The following is a 10,352-nucleotide window of genomic DNA, read 5'->3' on the forward strand; positions in this document are numbered from 1 at the left end:
ATCCTACCTCCATTATTTTACTTAGGATGACCTAAAGATACTCCCACTGATCATGAGCCCCTCTTACTTGTCTAAGCTCTCCAGTGATAGTTAGATCAGTGAAACAAATCACAGGGAAAATGATGCCACAAGCTTTCTTGTCCTAAACATATACATCACTTTATTTTCTCATATGTATTAAATCAAACATAGAATCATAGAGTCACTCAGGTTGGAAAGTCCTTAGAGATCAAGTCCAATCATGACCTAACCATACTACCCCAAACAACCAACCCTCTGCTAAATCATATCCCTGAGCATCACATCCAAACAGTTTTTAAACACATCCAGGGATGGTGACTCAACCACCTTCCTGGGGAGCCTTTTTCAGTGCTTAACTACTCTTTTTGTAAAGTGTTTCCTAACATCCAACCTAAACTTATCTTGGTGCAACTTTAGGCCATTTCCCCTTGTCCTGTCACCTGTCACCAGTGAGGAGAGACCAACCCCACTTTTGCTTACCTTTCAGATATTATTCATGTCTTCCAGAGTAACTGTGCTCAAACAAAATAAATGTATGCAAATATTTTTCATCTGACAGTAAGTTCAGAAATTAGAAATTTTTGCTATTCATATCATCATTCCAAACTTCCTTTCTTCTTCTATCCCGTTGTTTATGTTGCTGTGCCAGAGAAAGCATTTAAGTAAATTCAGATCGTATAAAACCTAACATGGGTGAAACAGTATTTTCAAATGCTTGCTTGAATTTCATTGGTGTTTTTCACAAATCACATTATAAAAAAGGTTAACAAAGAAGCATATGTATCAACAGAGAGAAGAATAAAATAGATAAAATAGATTAAAAGCACATTTTCCTTCTCAGATGCTTTACTTACATCTTCCTTGGCACAATGTGTAAATCACAGCTCAGTCCTTTTTTCACATCTTCCTGGAGTCCAATTACATACATTGTGTCATAGCCAAACTTGAATGTTAATCAAAATTAATATGAAGAGAAAGCCTTAATTTTAGACCCAAAAGAACATCATTTCACTTTAAGTACAATCATCAGATCTCCCGTCTCAGAGATACTAAATAACAACTCAATAAATAGTACCATATTAGGTACTTAATCATTATGAAAATTAACCCCTTAATTTTTAAAAATTATTATTATTATTATTATTTATTTCTAAATTTTCATCCTGAAGTTATATGAATGTTATTTTTGCATTTCATGGTTTAGAATTTCTCATGGATTATGTTTACAGAAATGTTGATACAGCAGAATAAATAAATAAATAAATAAAATGCTACAGTTTCACTGAGATTTGTACCCTGTATATGTTAAATGATTATGTAGGTGAACTCTATGAGTTATTTATCATCCTGAAAGAAACAGAAATGACTTTGTCACAAGCTGCAGAATATATGCGGGACTTCACAATGCTCAGCCCCTACTGCATTCTGAACAGTGATATATTTTGGCATCTAATATTTATATTCATTTCAACTTGTATTCTCATTTTTCATCTGCCGTGCCCTTGATGATGATAAAAATTAATTTTATTATGGCTTCCTTTAAAGGACATCCAGGTTTGGAGAAAAAACTAGGAGGGGAGAAGTCATCCAGAGGCATGGGCTCCAAATTGGTATGTCAGGGAAAGATATCCATGAATTTCCTGTTGACATATAGTGATCCACAATCCTCTCTCGTATTATACACTTATAAATTACCTTCTTTTATGGTGTGTCGTTTAACTATAAGGGTCTTTGTATCAAAACTAGTGTTTCAAGCCCAGGCTGAAGCTGTCAGTGCTGTGGAGGTCACCCTGAAAAATAAAATGGATAGTAGTTTTGATGAGCAAAGACCTCCTTTGCATCAGACCCAGGTGGGGATGTGACTGCTGCAAGACCGTGGCAAGTCCTCGTGGTAGCATTTGTTCCTGTTATGTGGGATGGGTTGACACTGCTATCTGTCACTCACCATGTTGCACAGCTTTTGTGTTTATGTTGCACCTCGCTTTTTTTCTGAGATGGCCTCCCTCCAGGCTGCTGTAGTTTAAATCTTAGCAGTCAGGTGCTATTTTTCCTATGTCTCGCCTGTCAGCCTGGATCTTTGTCAAGCCTCCAGCGGGCCCTTTTCTCCTCCTCACTTCCAGAAGGGAGGCATTTAAGTAAGCCAAGTTTCAATTTCTGACAGGAAACAGATAAAATAATAAAGCATCCTTCCACACCACATGAAATTGTGGTAAAAGTATAGCGAAGGAAGGAGTAATTACAGAGAAAAAAGTGTTCTGCATTGCCTAATCTTCAACATCCAACTTGCTTAAAAAATCATGAAAATTGTACTGTAGCTGCAGAATTTTTGTTAGACTGGCCCTAATTATCTGACGTTTATTTGGTCAAATTGACAAAATATATTAGATATATATGAAAACATTTTGCAATATACCAATAATAACCTTGCCCTTTAGACCCGTGGTTGCAGAGATAATGACTTGGAGCTTGCTAAACATTTCACTTGTGTTTCAAACTTCTGCAAGCTATTTTTCTTTCAAGAAGGAGCTCACAAGACACAGTAGTGTTGCTGCAGCTCATTATGGGGAAGGAAAACAGGCAGACAGGCACAACATGTATAATCTGAAGCTGTTAAAATAGAGCGTGAATGGAGACTGAGCTGGTGACCGGTGGAAATTCCAGGACTTGCAGATAAACTGACAGAAATGTAGCTTTGCACTCTGGAGACAAATGTGTTACTTAGAATTTTCAGGAGTTCAGAACTCAAACCAGGCATCGCTACCTGCTGTTGTTCTTGAATGACTTGCCTAATTTCCTGTGCCCCCAGCAGGGGCAGATTGGGAAAACGGTTCCCAGGGGCAGAGTCCTGTATGAAGGCTGGCAGCACACAGTGCAGGTCTCAAATGTGATCCCTAAATAACTAATAGAATCCATATATTGAGCCTACCAGTTGATCACAAAGCATTTTCCAAAATTGTACTCCCAAAAGGAGGGGGCGCTAGATGAAGAAGGTAGATATCTGAAACCTTCACACCTGATTTCTTGTCTCTTTTTCATAGAATCATAGAATCACCAAGGTTGGAAAAGACCTAAAAGATCATCCAGTCCAGCCATTCACCTATTACCAATAGCTCCCACTAAACCATGTCCGTCAACACAATATCCAGTCGTTCCTTGAACAACACCACAGTCAGTGACTCCACCACCTCCCTGGGCAGTCCATTCCAGTGCCTGACCACCCTTTCTGAGAAGTAATATTTCCTAATGTCCAGCCTGAATCTCCTCTGGCGCAGCTTGAAACCATTCCCTCTGGTCCTATCACTAATGACACGAGAGAAGAGGCCAACCCCCAGCTCACTACAACCTCCCTTCAGGAAGTTATAGAGAGCAATAAGGTCTCCCTTGAGCCTCCTCTTCTCCAGGCTGAACATTCCCAGCTCCCTCAGATGCTTCTCATACAGCCTGTGCTCCAGACCCCTCACCAGTTTTGTTGCCCTCCTCTGAACATGTTCCAGGGCCTCAATGTCTTTCTTGCAGTGAGGGGCCCAAAACTGGACACAGTACTCAAGATGTGGCCTCACCAGTGTTGAGTGCAGGGAGACAATCACCTGCAAGCCAGGATGCCCTTGGCCTTCTTGGCCACTTGGGCACACTGTTGGCTCGTGTTCAGCCGAGCATCAATTAATACCCCCAGGTCAATTTCCTCTACGCAGTCTTCCAGCCACTCCGCCCCAAGCCTGTAGCGTCATCCGTGGTTGTTGTAGTGCAGGATGTGGCATTTGGTCTTGTTGAACTTCATCCCATTGGCTTTGGCCCAGCTCTCCAGACTGTCCAGATCCCTCTGTAGGGCCTCGCTACCCCCAGGCAGATCCACACTCCCAGCCAATTTAGTGTCTTGATGCCCTCATCTGGGTCATCAATAAAGATATTGAAGAGGACAGGTCCCAGCACCGACCCCTGGGAAACACCACTCATGACCTCCCTCAAGGGTTTTTGTAACTCAACTGATTTCAATCCTTGCCCCAAAAAGCTACATCAGGCCAGAGAGGAGAATGCACTCTAGGTATGATATAGATGCAGGAACAAACTGCAAAGGTGATAAAACCAAGAATATTTTAAACCAGCTTTGCTTTTTTTGTAAAGGGTACTTTACACTGGAAGCTTTGGACTAATTCTCCAGAGCCTTTGTCCAATCTATTTTCTCTCATTTTTCCTCTGCTATGCTATAATCTAAAGGTCACTTTGGCTACAAAGATTATCAGTGTGTGTAACAACTGCTTTATTTGGGAAGAGTGGCATGAAATTCTCCCATTTTGATATATTAAAAGTTAGTAATTTGCTTATTCCAGCACTGATTAGTATGGAGGTCCACAGATGAGCTTGTCCAGTCTCCTGAACTATGCACTTCATCACTGGCTCCTTCAGCTTGGCCTATGCTTTCCAAATTAAGAGATTCGGGAAGAACTGATGCAGTTCCTGCCAGCTAGTTTTCTTACAAACTGACCATTAGCAAAAACAGCACAACAGAAATTGAAGTAGAAAAATGCTATGAGTAGCAATTCCCAGGGAGCGGACATGGAGTAGCCCTGGAGTAGAACCCATGCAGCCAAATGTTTGATTCAGTGTTTGAATATTTAGGCTAGAATTGACAGTATTTTCTCTATTGCAGAAACGAGTTCAGACTTAGGCTGTCTGGCTGCCCAGTAGATGCTCTGTAAGGTCAGCTGAGTTCTTTGTGGGAGTAGAACAGTGCTGGGGTGCTGGGGTTATTGAGGTACAGAGGAAAATTAGGAATGACACTGGGAGGCCAGTGAGAGCCTCAGGCAGCTACTTTCAATACAAGCAAGTCATGTTTGATTGCAGGCTGATTTTTCCAGCTTCCCATCACACTGTGAAATACTTCTTTGTGCACATGTCAGCTATCAATGGTGCTGAAAGACCTGGAGAGAAAGAAGGACTGCAATGATGTGACTGCAGTAGCATCCTCTGTTGCTTCCAAGCTGCTTCAAGGAGGTGCAAATGCCCTGCAGCACTGTCCTGCCTTGCAGGTAGGAGGTCCTGAGAATGGCTGAGTTCAGCCAGGTGCCAGTGTTGGTAAAGTCCTGTATGCATCAGACTCTCCTGCATTGCACATGGCTCAGCTGGAGGGAGATCCTCAGATGTCTTCTACAAAGGCATGCCAGAATGTAGAGTGTGGGTCAGGTTTGAAAATAAAATAAAAAATAGTGCAATGTTTTCAGTAATGGCCCTCATGAAAATGAGGTATTAAAGAGATGTGAAGAACCTACCATCTTGTTAGTGGCTGTTGTAAGACAGTGTAGTGCATCTCTGATGGAAGAGCACTGCAGGTTGTGTGACATACTGGATTATGTTTGCCTTTGCGTCATTTATGACATTCTTAATTTTCTTCAGATACTCCTCAGATTGTATTTTATTTTTGAGTAACATGGCCAACTAATTATGTTCTCTAAATTCAGCCAAACAATTTCTTCTTACCCAGTACTGAATCATGAACCTGGAGGAGTATAACTTATAGTTATGCATGTCTTTAGGGTCTGTATTCTGAAATAAGTAATCAGAAATGAAAAACTTGTGTAGGAAGGACTCTAATGTGGACTCAGCAATCAATTCTGGAGTAACATACTATGTTTGCTTTTCCTGATATGGAAATCTTTTCCTAATATGCCATCCATTTTTGTGGTTCCCTTCTGTTTGATAAAGCTGGGAGTTTCAGCTCTAAAGCTCTGGAACTGGAAGCTTCCTTTCTTCTGCATGATGAAAATAATTAATCATTGACAGATATTTCTTTTATGACACTTTCTTAGGTGCTGGCATATTTTCCAAATGAAGCTAGCTTTCCACATAACATTCATGGCATTTGTCTGGAAGGTTAAGCTCTGACAAAATTCTGAAACTTTCACATTGAACTTCTGATCTGCTCAGCAAATAAATTTGCATTGATTTACTGTTAAACCTCAGTCTGCCTTCTCTGCAATGGTTGCAAGCTTGTGCTGGCTAATCTGTGAAGCAGTTCTTGCAATGCCAAATGAAGAATAACCTCCTAAACTTGTAGAAATCATATTTCAGTATTACAGATTTCAACTTGTATTCTATTATAACATCAATACAAATTATTCTACTTTGTAGGAAGGTCTAAGATTGGTAATAATAGTAATAATAATAAATGATTTTTAATATCATAAAATCATATAATGTCCCAAGTACCTATGTAATGAGTTAGCAAACTTTAATGATCAGATGTTGAGCAAATCAATAAAGAAAGGCCGGTGGGGCAAAGAGAAAAACAAGGACAAAGAAGACTCAAAAAAAGATATAAAGAAAAACAAGATATAAAGAAAGTGCTTGAAAGTGGAAAGCATCATACAGCTGTAGAGAGGCACTGAACAAGGTAGGAACCCAAAAACAGAGAGGTGTAAAAAATAAGGAACAAAACAAGTAATGCTTTCATGACAATGGAAAGAATTCTAACATGAACTAAAAGATAGCAGGAAGCTAGTTATCAAGTTGTATCAAAGTGGTAACAAAGAACCATGAGGGAAATGAAATATTGAGAGCTGCAGGAAGTATGAGAATGAAGCAAATGCAGAAATAAAAGAGGATTTGAAGGATTTTTATGTCTTCCTCTTTATTAAGCCTCATCCTTGACAGGAATGGTGTTTTATGTTATTTATTGTATCAATATGCAGCAGCTACAAGATCTTATCTGATACTATATCATCAACCGTAACTACAGATAAATTTTAAAGCTTTGGCAGATTAGCATATGGTAAAGCCATAGTCAGGCATTGTTTTCGCACATTTTAAATTATGTCAGTGGCTTGGACAATAGCAATTAAGTGCTCCTCCACTGAGAGCCTTCTGAATATTTACAGCATGTTGTATGGGAAATCGGTAATCACATCCTGAACCTTTGATTAATCAGCTGAGGCAGGTGTCGGTCAGCTGTAGGAGCACAGGTGAGAGTAATTTAGCTGTGCTCCTGGAAGGGGTGGAGCTTGACTCTAGACCTCATTTAAGGGCTGACCTCCATGTCTTGGAGATTGCTCCTTGGTGGAGATTGCCTCAGTGGTTCCCAGCAGACTGAAGACTTCTGTACGGGTGAGTTTTCCTGTAAATAACCTTTTGGATATTTACTACCATCTTTTCTTTATTGTCACTGTACACACGTGCATAGGTGACAACCAAAGAGCTGATAAGAAAGCTATTACAGCAATGGCAAATCAGGAGGAGAAGAGTAAAGTAGACAACTAGGGAAACTTCATCTGTTGTTCACTGCTGAAAATAATAAGATGCACACTATAAATTAAAAAATAATAATGCAGGGGAGCTATAACTAATACAAGAAAGAGAAAAGTTTGGAATGGGGAAAAAACAGTATGAATAATAGGAAAAAGGTGTGAATATAGAAAATAAATAACCTATCTAAATGAATCTTTTGAAATGGGAACTGGGAATAAGATAAATACAATCATGCACTGATGTCTGTTTTGACAGTAATAGTGATTAGTGTGAGTTGATAATTGACAACAAGGAGTGACAGAGCAGAAACTGTCTTCACCGAAGTCCTGTGACACTGTTACTTAATTAGTTCAAATTGCAGACATGGAGCTGAATAAGCAATATTATGAACTGTGACTCACATATGCATTTCACTCTAGGAAAGTAATTCAGAATCTGCTAAGTAGAAGCTAATAGCCAGTAGGAGAACATGCACAATTTATGACTTTCATTTAAAAGGGACTGCTTAACCCAGATAACAGTTTTAAAACAGTAGGTCTGTTTTAACACCTTTCTGGTTACTAAAGAGAAAAATCTACATTGAAGTAAAATCATCTTTCTAAGCTATGAACACTAGTAATTTTGACAAAAATAGTAGCAGCATCATTGACATTGATACTTCCTTATGTCAGAACAATATTACTTGCTTTACTTCAGATATCAACACAGCTGTAGATCAAGAGGTGCTATCAGAAGCCTAGGCAATATTTTTGAGACTGTGTGCACATGTGGTTTCATTTAACTACTCGCATTGACTATTAGGTTCATCTTTCCTCCTACATTGATTAAAGAGAGGTTTGTTCTGACTTGCACAGCTGCTCCTAGAGCAGTCAGGTCAATTGAGTGTAGCAATGAACACATTCATATGTCAGCAAAAGCTTTCTCTGAAAGCAGTTTTGGAACCTTACTCCACAAGCAAAAAGATTAGACCCCCTACCCACTAACAAGCTCAGCTCTTACAACTGCCACATGTTATATTCACAAGCAATATCAAATAACCATCACCTTTCTTAAACAACATGACTTCTTCCTCCCATATAATCAATCATGTAGATCCAATCTGAAGATGTCATTGCTTCTACAAATACCAAGAAACACACACCTTTCTCATTTTTTACTTAAAACTCTTACCTCTGCATTGGCAAGATTTGGGGAATCATGGAGGGAGGGAGATGGAGCTTGATGGGTTGTGCAGTTTTTTTGTATTGAGTACTTTTCAACTTAATTCCTTGATTTCTTGTTTTCCTTGATTGCTTCCCAAGCTTTCTCTCACAGTGCCATTCTAGCATGCAGTCTGTAAGAAGATAATTTAGGATTTAATAATGTAATAGTCAGCCTTGAGCATACAGGAACAGATCTGTAAGGCAATACACAGTGCTGATATAGAATCAGTTTGTCCTTAGAGTGTTAGCCAGGCATGGCATGTCCCAGAGTACATGATCACATTGGTCAGACTGAGTTCACGGTGCAGCCTGCTGTATGTTGGCAAGTCCAAGCAGATGGCATTAGAGCATGTAATGATTACTGTAGCTCAATTATTTATTCTCCTAGCTATTATAGCTGATATATTATCTTACTATGAAGTACTTAGTTTGCTCTGAGAGTAATGCCTCTTATTTATTTCCATGGAAACTACAACAGATTAAAAAAAACATTCTTGATGAAGCAAATTCTCAGCTAAAAAAACTCACTATTTTTCAACATAGTCACCACTATTAGCCTATTCACACAGATGATCTCATCGAGATGCTCTTCATTTTGTGGTATGACAGCGGTTATACCACCAACATCTGTCTCTGATGTCATGAGTCAATATAACAAAATAGCAAGTATTACTTCCAGAGCAGCCTTTATTCATGCTCAGAAAGTGTTCTCAGTGTAGACTCTCTGCCATGTTGTTAGTTCAGAGACCTGAACCAAGAATCTGAGGACAAAGGGTGGGAAGAGATCTGGGATGTGAGCTGCTGCAGTCCATTATTCTAGTGCCTCCAACAACTCAAAAAAAGCTCCAAAAGCTCATGCATTTTTCAGTTTTGATGACCCTTGTTCAGCATGTGATGAATTACAGATCCTTTTGCATCTATGACAGTTTCTGAAATTGAGTTTCTTCAAATTAGCTCAAAGCTCTGAGAAACTATGCCATGCAGTGAGGCAGCCCAGTGGAAGAGCTGGATTTTCCTGCCCCTTTAATATTGCATAGATAAAGGCTCCTTTCTACCAAGCTTATGAACAGACAGCCAGATCCTTACCTAAAGCCAATTGATGTAGATGCACCTCAGTGCAACTGTGCTTTTCTACATTAGCTGAGGATCTGGCCTGAAGGATTATTAAATTTTGTATTTCATTTTTCTAAGCAACCATGTCTTGCTGAGATGATGTGCCTGATTCATGGGGCCTATTTTGCTACTGAGAGCAGCTGATGGGCAAGCTAAGTAGTAGTCCAGTCATCAAAAGACAATTAGGCAGAAGGAAGCCAGAAATTCTCCATCTCTATTCTGTGCTTCACCACCCGCTGGTACTTCCTGCAGGCAGCCGCATGTGTGAGGACAAGCCTTCCCCACAGCCTCACTTTCCTTCACCAATACAAGCAGCTGGCAAAAAGCAGATTGCTGCCCTAAAGTGGAGAAACCAAGCTGAACAAAAGGTGCTAGGAAAATGGTGTGGTTGTAATCCAGCACATCAATTCAGAGCAGTTTTTCATTTGTTTGTTACATAACTAGTCCAAATAAAAAGCAAGTCACGAGTGAACTAGCAGGATGTATGTAGACGTTCATGAATTCCTGTTAATTTCCAAAAAGCAAGGCTATCATGTCCTTCCTTTCTCTCTCCTTGCAACAAGTACAATCTGGCCTATTTAGGTACATATTTATTCATTATTCCACTGGTGTTTCTTAGGTTCTGAGTGAAGGGATCAAAACTAAGGCTTCTGGGATAAAATGTGCTTGTTATCATTTCAAATGTAGGTGTCCCTAGTTTTTGGTGTATATTAACTTTAGAAGGGCTTTGAGGTGCTGCAGTTAAAGATCCTTCTTATAGATCTGTGGCCTGACTCT

General features: G+C 39.6%; 1 long non-coding RNA gene across 1 annotated transcript in view; it reads right to left on the reverse strand.

Moving 5' to 3' along the window:
• Positions 1-1,211: 1,211 nt before the first annotated feature.
• The window catches only part of LOC107313620 (uncharacterized), a 94,698-nt gene continuing 85,557 nt past the window's right edge, over positions 1,212-10,352 (reverse strand). The window contains exons 2-3 of the long non-coding RNA XR_014945392.1: positions 8,431-8,593; positions 1,212-1,811 (exon numbers count right to left, since the gene is read on the reverse strand). This is a non-coding gene — a long non-coding RNA (uncharacterized LOC107313620). The remainder of the gene's footprint in view (positions 1,812-8,430; positions 8,594-10,352) is intronic.

This window comes from Coturnix japonica, chromosome 4, assembly GCF_054131305.1.
Source record: "Coturnix japonica strain WE chromosome 4, WE-NBRP24, whole genome shotgun sequence".
Classification (NCBI taxonomy): Eukaryota; Metazoa; Chordata; class Aves; order Galliformes; family Phasianidae; genus Coturnix; species Coturnix japonica.